This window comes from Pseudorasbora parva, chromosome 10 (assembly GCF_024679245.1).
Source record: "Pseudorasbora parva isolate DD20220531a chromosome 10, ASM2467924v1, whole genome shotgun sequence".
In the NCBI taxonomy this organism is placed as follows: Eukaryota; Metazoa; Chordata; class Actinopteri; order Cypriniformes; family Gobionidae; genus Pseudorasbora; species Pseudorasbora parva.
The window spans coordinates 35,533,421-35,553,154 of NC_090181.1; the positions used below are offsets into that span (position 1 = coordinate 35,533,421).

The 19,734-nt window shown below is 43.5% G+C and overlaps 2 non-coding genes across 2 annotated transcripts; both read left to right on the plus strand.

Annotated features, from left to right (window-relative positions):
* Positions 1 to 12,041: 12,041 nt before the first annotated feature.
* Positions 12,042 to 12,160, plus strand: LOC137091710 (5S ribosomal RNA). Its single transcript, XR_010908140.1, has one exon. It is a non-coding gene; the product is annotated as a 5S ribosomal RNA (ribosomal RNA).
* Positions 12,161 to 17,790: 5,630 nt separating this feature from the next.
* Positions 17,791 to 17,909, plus strand: LOC137091713 (5S ribosomal RNA). Its single transcript, XR_010908141.1, has one exon. It is a non-coding gene; the product is annotated as a 5S ribosomal RNA (ribosomal RNA).
* The last annotated feature ends 1,825 nt before the right edge of the window (positions 17,910 to 19,734 follow it).

Here is a 19,734-nt window from a genome sequence, read left to right on the forward strand (position 1 = left end):
GACTTATTTCATGTGTGTGCCAATATTGGTCCCCCGGTGCTTTTTGTCTGTAAAGTGAGCGTGTGTGTGTGCAGGGGGTATGAGGGCAGGTTATCTCCCATAACGCTCCTGTAGGTTATACAGCTTGACGAAGGCTATGTATTTGGCCTGACTGGTATCGATGGTCTGAGTGATATTTGGTGTGTATTTATTGGTGTTATTTAATGAATTGATTATTTATGCGACTGTGAGGTTTTGCGGTGTAATGAAATCATGCATGTATTGTGATCATAGGAATTAATTGAATGGGTGTGCTTTTTATAATAACTGTTGAGACCCCGAGTTAAATATGTTCCTGCTTGTTGTATTCTTCTTATAGTTAACCTTGCTGAGTATTAGTATTATCAATTAACAAATTTCCAGTGAATTGTACCTATCTTGATCATGTTATCCTGACGCCCCCTGAGTTTTAATACCATTGTCCATGAATAAAATTGTTATATTTTCTCTCTTGAGTACTTGAGTGTTTTCTTGGTTATTGAGCCCACAGTAAATTCATGGTCCAGTAGAGAACCTGTGAATTAACCTTTTCGTAGTATTTGGGGGTTGGTTACAACTTGGCGTAGTTTTGGCAGTCTGGACTGTGGGCAGTATCCAAGAAAATGTCAACTACACAACAATCAGAACCGTTACCTTCTACATCGAGTGAGCAGCAGCAGATGGTTCACCTGACAGGGGTCAGAATCCAGTGACGAATTCAAATATGGTTATGTTTCCTTTGATGATGGGGGCACATTGGTGTCAAAAATTTAACGGAGATCAAAGAGCGCAGGGGAATAATTTTCAGGATTGGTATAATATGCAGACATCAATGTTCAATATATACCCCTTTTCTGAGGCGCAAAAAGTCTCAGCTTTGATAAATAATTTGGATGGTGAAGCAAAGAGGGAAGTGTTAGCTTTGTCAGTAGCACAGCATACAACAGCTGAACAGATATTGTTATTCTTGAAAAATAGCTATGGAGACATAGTCCCCATAGTGATAGAGGCACGTGCTCGTGTACGACCTGACGGGAAGGATTATGTGGGTCTGGTAGAACCTTGTCAAGATGCATTGCCGGGCCAGTTATTGGTAGCCAGATCATTGAGCACAGTTTCTAAAGGGAGAGTTATGGTTAGAATTCTAAATCTTTCCCCAGTCCCAGTGATGCTTTTTCAGCGTTGTCGAATAGGGCAGATTTTTGATGTTGACTTGTGTCCGAGTCGGCAAAGGGATGAAGAGTTAAGACCATTGGATGATGAGACTGTGGAGGTGGGGGTAAGACAGAATAGAGTGCAGAATGTAGAATAGGAGCAGGTGTTTGGGCAAGTAGCTGTCCCATTAGATCCACTGCAATTTAGTACTGAACAACAAGATATGATTGCCAAATTATTATTCAAACACCAGAAAGTTTTCTCAGAACATGATGAGAATTATGGGTGCACTGATTGGGTGTTACATGTGATACCAACAGGTGATGCAGCCCCAGTTAGAGAACGATATAATAGGATTCCACCAAAATTGTACCAAGAAGTAAGGGGACTTTTGAGTAACATGCTGGAAAATGTTATTATTAGGGAGAGCTTTAGCCCTTGGGCAGCGCCTGTAGTGCTTGTCAGAAAGAAGGACGGCACCCTTCGTTTCTGCGTGGACTACAGGCGGTTGAATAGTGTAACCCATAAAGATTCATATCCCCTCCCCAGAATTGAAGAATCGTTGGCTTCATTGAAGAAATCTAGAGTTTTTTCAACATTAGATTTGGCACATGGGTACTGGCAGGTGGGGGTGTACCCAGCTGACAAGGAGAAGACCGCCTTTGTGACCCCTATGGGGTTGTATGAATTTAATCGGATGCCAATGGGGCTTTGCAATGCCCCAGGAACATTTCAGAGACTGGTTGAAAGTTGCCTGGGCGACCAAAATTTTGAAACATTATTGCTCTATTAGGATGATATAATTGTCTTCTCTCCTTCTTTTGAGGCCCACATTGCCCATCTGGACCTGGTCTTCAGCCGCCTGGAGAACTTTGGTTTGAAAGTTAAACCCACTAAGTGCTTTCTCTTCCAGCATGAAGTTCATTATTTAGGTCATGTGATTGCAGAAGGAGGGGTGTCTCCAGACCCAGAGAAGTTGCGAGCAGTGGAGGCCTGGAACACCCCTCAGAATATTACTCAGTTGCGGGCTTTCTTGGGCTTAGCAGGCTATTATAGACGTTTTATTAAAAACTTTGCCCAGATTGCAGCACCCTTGAACTCAATGATGTGGGGGACCTCAAAACGGCGTACCCGACCGGTCACAGGTAAACAAGACCGCTGGGCATGGGGAGAGGCACAGGACATGGCATTTATGAAATTAAAGGAGAGTCTTCTACAAGCACCCATATTAGCTTATGCTGATTTTCAGTTGCCATTTCTTTTGTACACCGACGCCAGTCAGACAGGATGCAGCCCCAGGAGCATTGCTGGCACAGGTACAAGAGGGGAGGGAGAGAGTGATCTCCTATGCAAGCAGAAGTCTTCGCCCAACAGAGAGAAATGATAAAAACTACAGCTCATTCAAACTAGAACTGTTGGCGTTAAAATGGGCCATAGTAGAAAAGTTTAGGGAATATCTTGCTGTATCTCCCTTTACTGTTTTTACAGATAATAATCCATTGGCTCATTTGAATACAGCAAACCTAGGTGCAGTGGAGCAACGATGGGCAGCCCAGCTCGCAGGATTTCAGTTTGAGGTGCGTTATAGACCGGGGCGGACAAATGGAAACGCAGATGCCCTCTCCAGGTGGCCGGTGAATGAGACATCTTGTGAGACTACAGAGGATGGGATAGCTCCATGTGGTGAGGGTGGATATGTAGCATGGGAAGTGGTCCGTGCCTGTGTTCAGGCCTTCGTTCCAGCAGGTAAAGATCTGGAGGAGGGCCAGGAGATTGAGGCAGGGGCACAAATGAATCAAGAAAACCGAGTTGGCCCCAGCCTGCTGGCCGAGTGGGTAAAAGCACAGCGGAATGATCCAGTGGTGTCACGATTGTGGGTCTATATGGACAGAGGGAGAGGGCCTGTTCCAAAAGAACGAGCAGCTGAAGATCGGTCTACTCAAGTGCTGTTGCGACAGTGGGCCCGCCTCTGTGTGAGTCAAGGACTGCTGTGCAGGGAGGTATGTGATCCAAAGACATTTGACAAATGGAAACAAATAATTGTACCTCAGTATCTACAGAATCAAGTCCTGGAATGGGTGCATGACCACGCAGGACACCTGGGAGTGGAGAAGACCCTAAGCTTGGCTCGTCAACATTTTTTCTGGCCAGGGCTGGCACGAGGAGTGGAGAAGTGGTGTCTCCAATGTGTCCGTTGCAACCTGCATAAGACTCCAGCCAACAGAGTGAGTGCCCCTCTTGTATCTATACGGTCAGAATACCCTCTACAGATTGTCTCTGTCGACTTTTTGTCATTGGAGACTGCACGCAGTGGAATGTGTAATATTTTAGTAATGATGGATCACTTCACTCGTTACGCAGTGGCAGTGCCAACTTTGGACCAAACAGCAGTGACTACCGCAAAGGTGTTTTTTATACAGCCTTTTGGGGGGTTTGATCAGTTGCACTCTGACCAGGGCCCCAATTTTGAATCAAAGGTTATCAAGGAGCTATGTTCATTGTACAGCATCACTAAGTCTCACACAACGCCCTATCACCCTGAAGGAAACGGACAGTGTGAACGCTTTAATCGGACATTGCTAAGTATGCTGGGTACATTAAGGGACGATCAAAAAGAGAACTGGGACCAGTATGTGGCAGAGTTGGTACAGGCCTATAATAACACACCTCATTCCTCTACAGGATATGCCCCTTACTTTCTAATGCTTGGCCGCCATGCGAAATTGCCCATTGATGTGATGCTGGGCCGAGGAGAGGAATTTTCAGGGACAGCAGGCAGCTGGGTGCATCATCACCATAAAAGATTAGCGATTGCTTATAATCAAGCCAGAAAACAGGTCCAGAAGGCTCAGTCTCATCAAAAGAAGGATTTTGACCGTAGAGTCAAGGGGGAACCTTTGTTGGTGGGCCAGAGAGTAATGGTGTTAAATAAGAGGGCTAGGGGACAAGGTAAATTGGATGATAAATGGGAACGGAATGTATATATATAGTTACGTCACAACCGAATCTTGATATACCTGTTTATGTGGTTAAGCGGGAAGGGGTTGATGATGACAGGCGGGTGTTGCACCGTAATATGTTAAGCCCATTCAAGTTTGAAATTGCCTTGCCCCTAGAGGGAAAAGAAGTAGAGGTTTTGCCTCCTGATTCTGTTAATCCTGTGAACAGTAATTGGTGTGTGTATCCTTTGGTGGGGGGATGTTTTACAGGGTTGCCAGCACCCGTACAGAAGGATGGCAAAACCGCCCAGAATATGGACATTGATGAGACGACATTGCCGATCGTACAGGGGGAAGGTCCCTCTACCCCAAATGCATCACAGGTTGAGTGTGTAAGACGGTCCACTAGAGCCACGAAGGGCCTGTTACCTCAACGGTATAGAATGTGAGGTGCTTGAGTGGGAATGTGCGGACACATTTGGAGTAGGGGGGGTGGTTGTAAGCTGCTCATCCCAAATAAGGGCAGTGACGTCAGTGGCGTCCATGGGGTTTCCTTGAGTGTGCTGGGCGAGAGAGAAACACCTGTGTCAAATTAGTAATTAGAGAGTGAAGCTATAAAGGTATGATGCTTTTGTTGTTTGCCAGGGCTTTTTCTGTGAGTGCTGCTGAGTTCCTTGCCGAGGCTGCCGTGCCGGGACGTGGGCTGAGGATTGTTCCTGTTGCGTGCAAATAGCTGGGAGGGATAGTTTGTAGTATTGGGGTTTTCCCCTACTAAGTTGGGCGGCCGCCGTTGATTTCCCCGAACGCTGTATCCCACGTCCAGGTAGGTAAGGAAGCCAGCAGTACACTTTTATTTTCACCGCTGTATTAGTGTTTGATGTGTTTTTTATGTATTGAGATATATATATGTATGGTGGTTGTATCGCCGGGGAGACTTTTTTCATGTGTGTGTCAATTTTGGTCCCCCTGGCGCTTTTTGTCTGTAAAGTGAGCGTGTGTGTGTGCAGGGGGTATGAGGGCAGGTTATCTCCCATAACGCTCCTGTAGGTTATACAGCTTGACGAAGGCTATGTATTTGGCCCGAGTGGCATCGATGGTCTGAGTGATATTTGGTGTGTATTTATTGGTGTTATTTAATGAATTGATTATTTATGCTACTGTGAGGTTTTGCGGTGTAATGAAATCATGCATGTATTGTGATCATAGGAATTAATTGAATGGGTGTGCATTTTATAATAACTGTTGAGACCCAGAGTTAAATATGTTCCTGCTTGTTGATGTTGTGTTCTTCTTATAGTTAACCTTGCTGAGTATTAGTATTATCAATTAACAAATTTCCAGTGAATTGTACCTATCTTGATCATGTTAACCTGGCGCCCCCTGAGTTTTAATACCATTGTCCATGAATAAAATTGTTATATTTTCTCTCTTGAGTACTTGAGTGTTTTCTTGGTTATTGAGCCCACAGTAAATTCATGGTCCAGTAGAGAACCTGTGAATTAACCTTTTCGTAGTATTTGGGGGTTGGTTACATAAGTCTTCTAACTTCTCAAATTAATTTCTATGAAAGGCATGAACTGAAACGCGTGCTGACTGAACTTGCGTTGTGAATGTATGCTGTGAGTGTAGTCGCGATTACCTCAGCTCTCATCACGAGACCTCATCAGCTCTTTTTTTCACTCGTGCAGTTAGTGCTCAGTGCTGTGAGACTTGCACGGTGACTCACTCATTATATTGAACAGACACGTTCAGTTTTTAATTGAAGTGTCTTCTCTAACTCAGTCACAGTAATCAAGTTGGTGGCTTTGGGAATGGCCTCATAGGGCAGCGAAGCATTCTGGGAATTGTAGTCTTTCTGATAGACAACTACTCTGTAAGTGTTTGTAACTTTTCTCATTTGATTGTTTGTTCATTTGTTGTTGGATAAGTGTGTCTGTGTAGTGCTGAGGTGTGTATTATTAGTTTTGGTATATTCTCTCGGTGTGTGTGGGAGTTAGCATTTGTTGAGTTAGCATTTGTTTGGTCATTGCCACGTTGGGAAGCGAGTTTGTTGGGGGCGTGGCCAGCGAGGTATTAAAAGCCTTGTGTGTTTGAAACATTTTGGCTAGAGAGGAGCAATTCAATTGACTGATAGACAACTACTCTGTAAGTGTTTGTAACTTTTCTCATTTGATTGTTTGTTCATTTGTTGTTGGATAAGTGTGTCTGTGTAGTGCTGAGGTGTGTATTATTAGTTTTGGTATATTCTCTCGGTGTGTGTGGGAGTTAGCATTTGTTGAGTTAGCATTTGTTTGGTCATTGCCACGTTGGGAAGCGAGTTTGTTGGGGGCGTGGCCAGCGAGGTATTAAAAGCCTTGTGTGTTTGAAACATTTTGGCTAGAGAGGAGCAATTCAATTGACTGATAGACAACTACTCTGTAAGTGTTTGTAACTTTTCTCATTTGATTGTTTGTTCATTTGTTGTTGGATAAGTGTGTCTGTGTAGTGCTGAGGTGTGTATTATTAGTTTTGGTATATTCTCTCGGTGTGTGTGGGAGTTAGCATTTGTTGAGTTAGCATTTGTTTGGTCATTGCCACGTTGGGAAGCGAGTTTGTTGGGGGCGTTCCCAGCTGCTTTCAATAACGATACTCAAGTGAGTATAAATAGCGTGATAGTCCGCGGCAGCGGAAGCGGCAGTGTGAAGCCCTCCTTGTGTGAAGACCGACGAGTGTAAAGACTTCAACTCTTCCCAGTGCAACTCCTCCCGAGCAAGGACCCCGGCAAGGCACTTGAGTATCATCTTCCTTTTCATTATTTGTGTTCGGCTCTAATTCCTATCTGGCCTTTTCACCATGTGCTTTCAAATCTCAACTATAACTACTAGCACTCGTAAATCACGCTCTGTACGCACGAGACGCCGTAATCCTAATAATTTGCGCTATATCCTAACATCCTCTGCTACTTTACTCTTTATTCCAATTGGTCTCTGGAATTGCCAGTCGGCTGTAAACAAAGCAGACTTTATTTCATCTATTGGGACTCATTCTCAGCTTAGCCTCATGGCCCTAACTGAGACCTGGATCAAACCAGAGGACACTGCCACTCCTGCAGCCCTCTCAAGCAATTATACTTTTTCACACACTCCTCGGCCTATTGGGAGGGGTGGGGGTACTGGTTTGCTTATCTCAAATGATTGGAAATTTGATCCATTACCGTCTCTACCGGCCAATTCATTTGAATCGCACTCAATCACTATTACTCACCCTGTTAAAATCCATGTGGTAGTGGTCTATCGTCCTCCAGGTCACCTCGGTAACTTTGTGGAGGAGTTGGATGTGTTACTTTCTAGCTTCCCTGAGGATGGCACTCCACTGATTCTGCTTGGCGACTTCAACATCCATCTTGATAAACACCTAGCTGCAGACTTCAGCACTCTACTGACTTCATTTGACCTTAAGTTAGTATCTACTACGGCTACTCACAGATCAGGTAACCAATTAGACCTGGTCTACACACGCAACTGCTCCACAGACAACACTTTAGTTACTCCATTACACACCTCAGACCACTTTCTCATCACTCTTAACCTCATACTGACTCCTGATACAAAACGTACTCCTACACAGATTACCTTTCGGCGTAATCTACGCTCACTCTCTCCCTCTCGCCTATCCACTATGGTTTCATCTTCACTCCCTCCACCTGCTCAGTTCTCAGCACTGGACACTAACAGTGCTACAGACACTCTTTGCTCCACTCTAACATCCTCCTTAGACAGTTTTTGCCCCCTTTCATCCAGACCAGCCCGCCCCACCCCATCTGCCCCCTGGCTGTCTGAAGTTCTCCGTGAACATCGCTCTGGACTCAGGGCGGCAGAGAGGAAATGGCATAAATCTAAAAACAATACTGACCTTGCCTTTTATCAGTCTCTTCTCTCTTCTTTCTCTACAAATGTCTCCACTGCTAAAACAACATACTACCACAACAAAATCAACAATTGCTCTGACTCTCGCCAACTCTTTAAAACATTCTCCTCTCTCCTTTGTCCACCTCCTCCCCCTCCTTCATCAACTCTTACAGCTGATGACTTTGCATCATTTTTCACCAACAAAACAGCTCTCATTAGCAAACAGTTCTCCTCATCACTAACTGACACGCACATCTCAACAACTAACACGAACACGCTTCCATCCTTCTCTCCACTCTCCGAGGCAGATATTTCTAAACTCATCCTTTCCAATGACCCTACTACCTGTCCACTTGATCCTATTCCCACTCACCTCCTTCAGGCTATTTCTTCTTCAATCACTCCTGCACTCACTCACATTGTCAACACTTCTCTTCACACGGGCACCTTTCCCACAGCATTTAAGCAGGCTCGGGTAACCCCACTGCTTAAGAAACCCTCTCTGAATCCAGCACTTTTAGAAAACTACCGACCGGTATCCCTTCTGCCTTTCATTGCAAAGACCCTTGAGCGAGTTGTGTTCAATCAACTCTCTATGTTTCTTGAACGGGACAACCTCCTAGACAACAACCAATCCGGCTTCAAAAGCGGCCATTCGACTGAGACTGCCTTGCTCTCGGTAACTGAGGCACTGAGACTGGCAAAAGCAGCTTCCAAATCCTCAGTGCTCATTCTGCTGGATCTGTCTGCTGCTTTTGACACAGTTAACCACCAGATCCTCCTGTCAACACTTAAGAGGACGGGGATCTCAGGATCTGCTCTCCAGTGGTTCAGGTCTTACCTCTCTGGTAGGTCCTACAGGGTGTCATGGAGAGGTGAAGTGTCTAAGTCTCATAATCTAGCTACTGGGGTTCCACAGGGCTCAGTCCTTGGACCACTTCTCTTCTCCATCTACATGTCATCATTAGGTTCTGTCATTCAGAAACACGGCTTCTCCTATCACTGCTATGCTGATGACACTCAACTCTACTTCTCATTTCAACCAGATGATCCTAAAGTCAGTGTTCGTATCGCTGCCTGTCTGACAGACATTTCTGACTGGATGAAAGAGCATCATCTTAAACTCAATCTTGCAAAGACAGAATTACTTGTTTTCTCAACCAACCCAGCACTTCATCAAAATGTCTCCATTCAGCTTGGTTCATCGACCATAACTCCATCAAGGACAGCAAGAAACCTTGGAGTTGTGATTGATGACCAGTTAAACTTCACTGACCACATTACTGCAACAGCCCGGTCCTGCAGATTTGCTTTATACAACATTAGAAAGATTAGACCCTTCCTATCAGAACAGGCTGCACAACTCCTGGTTCAAGCTCTTGTTCTCTCCAGACTGGATTATTGTAATGCTCTTCTGGCTGGGCTTCCAGCATGCACTATCAAACCCTTGCAGCTGATCCAGAATGCAGCGGCGAGAGTGGTCTTTAATGAGCCGAAGAGAACGCATGTTATGCCTCTCTTCATCAAACTGCACTGGTTGCCAATGGCTGCTCGCATCAAATTCAAGGCACTAGTTATCGCCTACAAAACAACCTCTGGCTCTGCACCAATATACCTAAATTCACTTGCTCAGACTTACACACCCTCCAGAAGCTTGCGTTCTGCGAGCGAGCGGCGCCTCGTGGTTCTATCCCAAAGAGGCATGAAATCGCTCTCACGGACATTTTCCTGGACCGTTCCTACCTGGTGGAATGACCTGCCGATCTCAATTCGTGCTGCCGAGTCTGTAGCCATTCTTAAAAAACATCTTAAGACACATCTTTTCCATTTGCACTTGACCAATACAGAATAGCACTTACTGATCACCACAGCAACGACCAAAAGCACACACTCCTGGATCATATCTACGTCTCTCATCCGGATTTGTGCCTTCAGGCGGGTATGTTACATAGTTATCATAACTATCAGAATCCAGTGTTCTGTATATTGCGTACGTGAGTTTTTGTTGTAGATGGCTATTGCTGCGCGTTTAGCTAGAATACAAAACCAACCCATTGGGCCACTGAATCTGCATTAACGACAACAGCTGGGGCAAAAGCCTTAGTCCTAATGGGTTGTAGCTATCTTAGCTATCAAAATCCAGTGTTCGGCACTTTGCAAACGTGAGTTTTTGTTGTAGATGTCTGTCTTTAAAAAAAAAAAAAAAAAAAAAAAAAAATGGTTGTGTATTGTGCTAATTAATTGAGATTTCTTACAGCTCTTACAGGTTTTTGGCCTTGTCTGTTCCGTTGCTTCTATTACTCTCCCCTTTTTTGTAAGTCGCTTTGGATAAAAGCGTCTGCTAAATGATTAAATGTAAATGTCTTTCATCCCCATGAGACAAAAATACATTTTTTGTCTTTTCTCAGTCTAGAAGGCACCAAATGAAAAAATAATTTCACATTTCTACTACATTGAGGACCCAGTTTAAATACAGATTCATCTTCCCAGCGCTGAAGTACTCCTTTAAGTGAGTTGTGGTTTCAACTCACAAAACACCTGCAGTTCCCTCACAAACCAGCATTTGGGAAAATCTAACCTAGACCAAATTAACAGTTTAATCAGAATTCAAAGTACACTCTAAAAACTAATACTATGATTTACTCAATTTTTTTGGTGAAACATTTTTACACTAAAAAAATTGAGTAAATTTTAAAGCAGTGAAATCAATTACGTCACGTCAGAGGGTGGGGGAGGGGTGCATTGTTTTAATCGAGTAAACTTACTCAATTTCTTCAGTGTGTGTTAAATATTAATAATCTTGATTTTAATTAAGTAATATTTGTGGTTCTTAAAACATATCGGTTTAATTCTCCATTCTCAAATATTTTGAAATAAATTTCACAAATGTATTAAGTATATTTAAAATAAATAATTGGTTATTTGAATACTAAATTATTTTAGTGAAAAAACTTAAATATAACTATACATTTTAGACAAAATTAACTGTTGGATTTTTAGTCAATTATTTTGGTATGTTTAACTAAAACCATCATTAACTAAAACCATCAAGTAAATGATATTGAGAGATTTTATTAAGTTAATAAAGTTAATTATTACTGTGATATTTACTAAGCCACTGAATTATTTTTTAGAGTGTAACAGCCCGCTCAGTTTACCCTATTTTTACAGATTAAACACGTTCAAGCAAATAAATGCATGGAGAGAGAGAGAAAGTTATTGAAGTTTTGCAAATTATCAATAATCCTCCACCATCCATTCAGATATTGGCCCGCCTATTCAGGAGAGCATTCAACACTGCAAATTTAATTTAAGCTTTTTATTCACATTTAAACATTGATGAGCAAACATAAACAGAAGCTCAACCAGACACACTTAATGCACGAGAATGAACGTCATTGGTTCTTGTGGAAGCTCAAACATGCTGTGAACACAAGAATGAACCTCACTGGTCTTTGTGGAAGCTCAAACGTACTCCCTAACATGAGAAAGAACCTCACTGGTCCTTGTGGAAGCTTTAATGTGCTTCTGAACACAAGAATGAACCTCACTGGTCTTTGTGGAAGCTCAAACGTACTCCCTAACATGAGAAAGAACCTCATTGGTCCTTGTGGAAGCTTTAATGTGCTTCCGAACACAAGAATGAACCTCACTGGTCTTTGTGGAAGCTCAAACGTACTCCCTAACATGAGAAAGAACCTCATTGGTCCTTGTGGAAGCTCAAACGTACTTCCTAACATGAGAATGAATCTCACTGGTCCTTGTGGAAGCTCAAATTTGCTTCCTTGTTTTTTTTTTTTTTGGGTGGGAGTGGGGGTTTTAGTTAATCAATATTATGGCACAAAAATGCTGTGAACTGAGTTTACATTTTAAAGAATTTCAAGAATCTTTTTTTGAAAAAATGTATGAAAACACTTTTGGGGGGAGGGGGGCTGTTTCCCTTTCAGATGCAGCCCGAGCCGCATGTCAATGCACTCTGAGCTTTGTGGGGGTTGGTGCTGGTGTGCCTTCTTTAAATAGCTCACTACTGACTGCAGCCTCTGCTTACGGCCATACCACCCTGAGCACGCCCGATCTCGTCCGATCTCGGAAGCTAAGCAGGGTCGGGCCTGGTTAGTACTTGGATGGGAGACCGCCTGGGAATACCAGGTGCTGTAAGCTTTTGCTTTATCTTCACTACTCAGCTAATACACTTTACTATGGTTCAGCTCTGTTTCTTGTTCCTTTGTCCTTTCACATTTATTTTATTGTCTTCCATTTTGCTTTCTCTGCTTTAAGTGCGGCAGAGGAAAAGGACAGCTCAGTCTCGTCATTCTTCCTTTCACCTCCAGGGGGTGATCGAGAGGCTTTTTTCTCTCTACAGCAATACCAACAGCTACAAGTTCTTTTGTAACCGCTCCTCTCCTCAGCTTCAACTAGACCAGAGCTTCCTAAACTATTTTGTCAGCCGAACCCCTTGCACGTAAATGATTTACCCCCTGAGAATTTAAGTTAATATTTATTGGTTCTCTGATGTTGCTTAAAAGAATAGTTCACCCTAAAATGAAAATTCGGTCATCATTTACGCTCCAACTTGTATTTTTTTGCCTGTTGAAGTCAGTGTGGACCATCAACTGTCTGGTTACTGACATTCTTTAAAATATCTTCTTTTGTGTTCTGCAGAAAGGCCCGCCTATTCAGGAGGGCATTTAACACTAAAATTTTAATTTAAGCTTTTTATTCACATTTAAACATTGATGAGCAAACATAAACAGAAGCTCAACCAGACACACTTAATGCGCGAGAATGAACGTCATTGGTTCTTGTGGAAGCTCAAACATGCTGTGAACACAAGAATTAACCTCATTGATCCTTGTGGAAGCTCAAATGTGCTTCTGAACACAAGAATGAAGCTCAAACGTACTCCCTAACATGAGAAAGAACCTCATTGGTCCTTGTGGAAGCTCAAACGTACTTCCTAACATGAGAATGAATCTCACTGGTCCTTGTGGAAGCTCAAATTTGCTTTGTTGTTTTTTTTTTTAGGGTGGGAGTTGTAGTGATTGTCTATTTCTAGATGTGAATACCCCAAAGCAACCACTAGGTGTCAGTAGCATGACACTTACCATTGATGTAATAAGACCGCGAGTGACTATCATAAGTGAGGTTGTTGATGTTCCTGCACTCGATATGGAAGTTAATAAAAGATAAGTTTGTTTCAAGTAAAATGTTTCTGTACTGAATTGAGAAACATTACATGATACCAGGAGTGGTGATGATCACCAATAGTCGTCATGGAAAGTGTTAACGTGAAACCGCCTGACGCAGTGAATTGGACTGGAAATATTGATCACGAATGGCGAACGTTTAAACAAAGATTTGCGCTGTACGTACAGGCAGTGGGCCTTGATGAAGCGTCGGATGCACGCAAGATTGCATTGCTACTCACCGTCGCGGGACCCCAGTCAATAGAGGTGTTTAACACGCTGGTGTTTGAACGGGCCGAAGACAAAGGCACATACAACGTGGTCATTGAAAGGTTTGATGCACACTGCTCGCCGAAAAAAAACGAGACTTTCGAAAGGTATGTTTTTCGTTCTCGTCTACAACAGCAGGGAGAGACTTTTGACAGCTTCTTAATGGATTTAAAGTTAAAATCTGGAACATGCAATTTCGGACAGTTGCAAGATTCAATGATCCGTGACCAAATTGTGTTCGGCATCAATGATAAAAAAGTGAGGGAGAGGCTCTTGAGAGAGACAGAGCTAACGATGAATGAAGCAATCCGGATATGTCATGCCAGTGAGATTGCTCTTCAGCATGCTAAAACCTTTGGTGACAACACAAAGATGAGCGGAAGTGACAGTTCAGCTGTAGCTACAGTAACAGAGAAGATGCAGAAATTCAAAATGAGCAAACTGAGACAGTAAAAGGAGAAAGAACTGTTTAACTGTAAGAGATGTGGTAAAAGACACCCACCAAAACAATGTCCCGCCTATGGCAAAGTCTGTGCCAAATGTAAAGGGCAGAATCATTTTGCTAAGCAATGCTTTTCAAAAAAAGGACAAAGTCAAAGGGAGCGTGTGCATGCAGTGGAAGAAACAGCCCTCAGTGACACATTCTTCGTTGGAATGGTACAGCAGGCAGATATCGGTCAGGAAAGAACAAGACAGAATGATGTGAATAGTGTTGCACAGGACAAGTGGATGACAGATATGGAAATAAATGGAGTAACAATATTGCTCAAGCTAGACACAGGAGCAAAAGTCAATCTGATTTCGGAGCAAGACATCAGAGCAATGAAAATCAAGCCACGTATAAGTCAGAAAACAGTGCAACTTAAAGCCTATAATGGACAGAACATTACAACGAAAGGTACATGCAGACTTGGGGTGAAAGTGAAAAACAGAAAACATCACCTCATGTTTGTGGTGGTTCCAGATGGTCATGATTCTGTGTTGGGAGACAAGGCATGTGAAGACCTAGGTCTAGTAAGAAGAGTATACACCATAATTGATGGAGGAACACAGAACGGTGTGGAATACATAGTTAAACAGTTTCCAGACGTATTTGAAGGGTTTGGAGAATTACCATTCACCTACAAAATACAGTTGACAAAAGATGCACAGCCAGTAGTTCATGCACCAAGACGGGTTCCAGCACCACTTCGTGATAAGCTGAGGCAAGAGCTGGAAAGAATGACATCCATGGGAGTCATAGAAAAAGTTGAAGAGCCTACAGAGTGGGTTAATTCAATGGTGTGTGTGAAAAAAGCAAATGGTGATCTATGTGTGTGTATGGATCCAAAGGATTTAAACGCAAACATTCAGAGGGAACATTACCAAATTCCAACACGGGAAGAAATCATAAGCGAGATGGCAGGTGCAAAGTTCTTTACAAAACTGGATGCATCTCAGGGCTTTTGGCAGCTGAAACTACATGAAGCAAGCACGAGGTATTGTACCTTTAACACACCCTTTGGCCGATACTCCTTCTTGAGGATGCCGTTCGGAATTTCCTCAGCTCCTGAGGTATTCCACCGGGCTATGGAGCACATAATTGAAGACATCGAGGGTGTGCGTGTTTATGTGGATGACATTGTGTTGTGGGGATCCACAATAGAACAGCACAACAAAAGACTCATGGAAGTCCTACAGCGAGTAAGGAAGTATGGCCTGAAGTTGAATAAGGAAAAATGTAAGTTTGGAGCAAAGGAAGTCACATTCCTAGGAGATAAGCTGTCAGAGGCGGGTGTGGAACCAGATAAGAGTAAAATACAAGCAATACTCAAAATGCCCAGACCCAAAGATAGAAAGGCTGTATTGAGAGTGATGGGGATGATCAATTTCGTCGGAAAGTTCATACCAAACCTGTCTACAAAAACAGTTTACTTGAGAGAGCTGTTACGTGATAAAGGTGAGTTCGACTGGACTGCAGGTCATGAACAAGAATGGGGACGACTAAAGACACTCCTCACTACAGAGCCTGTGCTGACCTTCTTTGACCCATCAAAAAGGACAAAGATATCGACAGACGCATCCAAAGATGGGCTGGGGGCAGTTCTGTTGCAGGCGGAGGGAGAGAATTGGAGGCCGGTCGCGTATGCCTCGAGAACGATGACTCCGTCTGAATGCCGATACGCGCAGATAGAAAAAGAGTGCCTGGGCTTAGTGTATGAAGTGGAGAGATTTCACAGCTATGTGTATGGCTTGCCGACATTTGTGTCAGAAACAGATCACAAGCCATTAATAGCTATCATTAAAAAGAACTTGAGTCAAATGTCTCCAAGAATCCAACGACTGATGATGCGGCTGCAGAGGTATGACATGGAGCTAATTTACACTCAAGGGAAGTACTTAGTTCTGGCCGATGCTCTGTCCAGAGCTGCTGAACAGGGTGAAAAACATGAAAGTTCCACAGAGGCTGATGTGACTCAACATGTGAACATGGTAGCCGAGGCTCTTCCGGTCACGGACGCAAAACTCAAACAAATTGCAGAGGAGACTGAGAAAGATAAATGTCTGCAATTGGTCGTTAAACATCTGAATGAGGATTGGCCTAGGGGAGAATGTGCTCAGTACTACAACATCAGAACAGAGTTGAGTGTTGTCAAGGGACTTCTGCTGAGACAGAACAGGATCATTATCCCTCAGTCACTGCAAAAAGAGATGTTGAAAAAACTGCACGAGGGGCACCTTGGAGCAGAAAAATGCAAAAGAAGGGCTAGAACTGCCATCTATTGGCCAGGAATAAACACAGACATTGACAGGATGGTGTCAACCTGTGATATTTGTTTGAAGCATCATGCAAAGCAACAGAAAGAGCCGATGATCATCACTGATCCACCAGATGAACCGTGGCAGAAAGTTGGGACTGACTTATTCTTCCTGGATGGACGAAATTATTTGCTTGTGATAGATTATCTATCAAACTACCCGGAGATGGCGTTGCTTCCCAATACATCTGCTGCTTGTGTGATAACACACATAAAATCCATCTTTGCGAGACACGGTATTCCACAGGTGGTGTGCAGTGATAATGGGCCGTGCTACAGTGGCAAAGACTTTCAGAAGTTTGCTGAGGAATATGGGTTTCAACATGTGACATCGAGCCCATTATACCCGCAGTCAAATGGGAAAGCGGAGAAAAGAGTACATATAGTGAAGCTACTACTCAAGAAAGCAGTGGAGAGTCAATCAGATCCTTATTTAGCTCTGCTGAATTACCGGGCTTCTCCACTTGAACACGGTGTGTCTCCTGCAGAAATCTTGATGGGGCGCAGATTAAGAACCACACTTCCTTTCTTAGCAACACCAAGCAAGAACAAGGACCGGAAAAGAAAAGAAAAGCGCCTGAAATGGAGACAAAAAGCTAACTATGATAAGGCATCAAAGAGCCTAGAACCACTCTCCAGTAATGACACAGTAAGACTTGAGGATTGCAGTACCTGGACTAAAAGAGCAAAAGTCCTGGAGGAGGTGAACCCAAGATCTTATACTGTCAGGACAGAGGATGGTCAAATCCTGAGGAGAAATCGGAGGAGTCTGTTGAAAACTAAAGAGACAGTACTAGAGGATACATATACAGGTGACACAGACTGTGCAGACTCAACAACAACAACTGAAACACTTCCGGAACTGGATAACAAGGAGCCAGCTAAGGAAATGCAGTCAGAATGGCATTCACCTGTACTGAGAAGGTCGAAACGCACAGTAAAGCCTCCTGAAAGACTTGATCTGTGAAAAGTGCTCAAAATATAGGCATTTGAATATTCATGAAAAAAAGTAAACTGTTGATTAGTATTACTGTGATTGCAATGTAAATAATTCTTGAAATTGTAATAACTTGTTCTTTACCTCTAAAGGAAAGGGGATGTAGTGATTGTCTATTTCTAGATGTGAATACCCCAAAGCAACCACTAGGTGTCAGTAGCATGACACTTACCATTGATGTAATAAGACCGCGAGTGACTATCATAAGTGAGGTTGTTGATGTTCCTGCACTCGATATGGAAGTTAATAAAAGATAAGTTTGTTTCAAGTAAAATGTTTCTGTACTGAATTGAGAAACATTACAGGAGTGGGGGTTTTAGTTAATCAATATTATGGCACAAAAAATGCTGTGAACTGAGTTTACATTTGAAAGAATTTCAAGAATATTTTTTTGAAAAAATGTATGAAAACACTTTTGGGGGGAGGGGGGCTGTTTCCCTTTCAGATGCAGCGCGAGCCGCATGTCAATGCAGTCTGAGCTTTGTAGGGGTTGCTGCTGGTGTGCCTTCTTTAAATAGCTCACTACTGACTGCAGCCTCCGCTTACGGCCATACCACCCTGAGCACGCCCGATCTCGTCCGATCTCGGAAGCTAAGCAGGGTCGGGCCTGGTTAGTACTTGGATGGGAGACCGCCTGGGAATACCAGGTGCTGTAAGCTTTTACTTTATCTTCACTGCTCAGCTAATACACTTTACCATGGTTCAGCTCTGTTGCTTGTTCCTTTGTCCTTTCACATTTATTTTATTGTCTTCCATTTTGCTTTCTCTGCTTTAAGTGCGACAGAGGAAAAGGACAGCTCAGCCTCGTCATTCTTCCTTTCACCTCCAGGGGGTGATCGGGAGGCTTTTTTCTCTCTACAGCAATACCAACAGCTACAAGTTCTTTTGTAATCGCTCCTCTTCTCATACAGCTTCAACTAGACTAGAGCTTCCTAAACTATTTTGTCAGCCGAACCCCTTGCACGTAAATAATTTACAAGAATTACCCCCTGAGACTTTAAGGTAATATTTATTACCTTTTTATAAATATTTCGTCTAGAAATTCTGTCCATAAAAATTATGAACAGAATTTCTAGACGCAGCCAAGGGCCGGAGAGTGTCCGGTCCACGCGATTTCATCACTGCTCTTTGCAGATGATGTTGTCGTGTTTGCAACCTCAGACCGGGACCTTCAACATGCACTGGGACGGTTTGCAGCCGAGTGTGAAGCGGCTGGGATGAGAATCAGCACCTCCAAGTCCGAGGCCATGGTTCTCAGTCGGAAAAGGGTAGCTTGCTCACTTCAGGTTGGTGAAGAGTTCTTGCCTCAAGTGGAGGAGTTTAAGTATCTTGGGGTCTTGTTCACGAGTGAGGGAAGGATGGAACGGGAGATTGACAGACGGATCGGTGCAGCATCTGCAGTAATGCGGGCGTTGTACCGGTCTGTTGTGGTGAAGAAGGAGCTGAGCCGTAAGGCGAAGCTTTCGATTTACCGGTCAATCTACGTTCCTACTCTCATCTATGGTATGAGCTGTGGGTCATGACCGAAAGGACAAGATCCCGGATACAGGCGGCTGAAATGAGCTTTCTCTGCAGGGTGGCTGGGCGCTCCCTTAGAGATAGGGTGAGAAGCTCGGTCACTCGGGAGGAGCTCAGAGTAGAGCCGTTGCTCCTTCACATCGAGAGGAGCCAGCTGAGGTGGCTTGGGCATCTATTTTGGATGCCTCCTGGACACCTTCCCAGGGAGGTGTTCCAGGCACGTCCCACCGGGAGGAGGCCCCGGGGAAGACCCAGGACACGCTGGAGGGATTATGTCTCCAGGCTGGCCTGGGAACGCCTCGGGGTACCCCCGGAGGAGCTGGAGGAAGTGGCCAGAGAGAAGGAAGTCTGGGCGTCTCTGCTTAGACTGTTGCCCCCGCGACCCGGCCCCGGATTAGCGGAAGATGATGGATGGTTATTGTTATAAATTATATCTGTCATTTGAAATAAAATAAAAATAATAATAATGGGGATAATACTTGTTTGATTTCCTGCTGCAAGTCACAATAATTTGTCTAAAATTCTTCACTGTCAAACGTCTAAATATTCAAGCTGATTATTTTGGCGAATGCTTGTGAAATGCTGTAATCTTCTACCCATGGAAATGTTGGAATTTGTGCGAATATGTAAATTAATTGAACCTACAACGTGTTGCATTCCTGAAATGCATGTTAAACTCAGTGTTCATACAGAGATGAAGTTGGTGAAAAGCAGCATTTACTGTCAACCGAGATTACAGACTTTAATTACAGACTTTAATTTGATAATCACAATAAGCTATAGCCTGTCACGGTTTTATTTTTATTTAAATTAATTCTGCAGCCACATTTAAGTGAGTTGTGGTTTCAACTCACAAAACACCTGCAGTTCCCTCACAAACCAGCATTTGGGAAAATCTAACCTTGACCAAATTAACAGTTCAGAATTCAAAGTAACAGCCCGCTCAGTTCACCCTATTTTTACAGA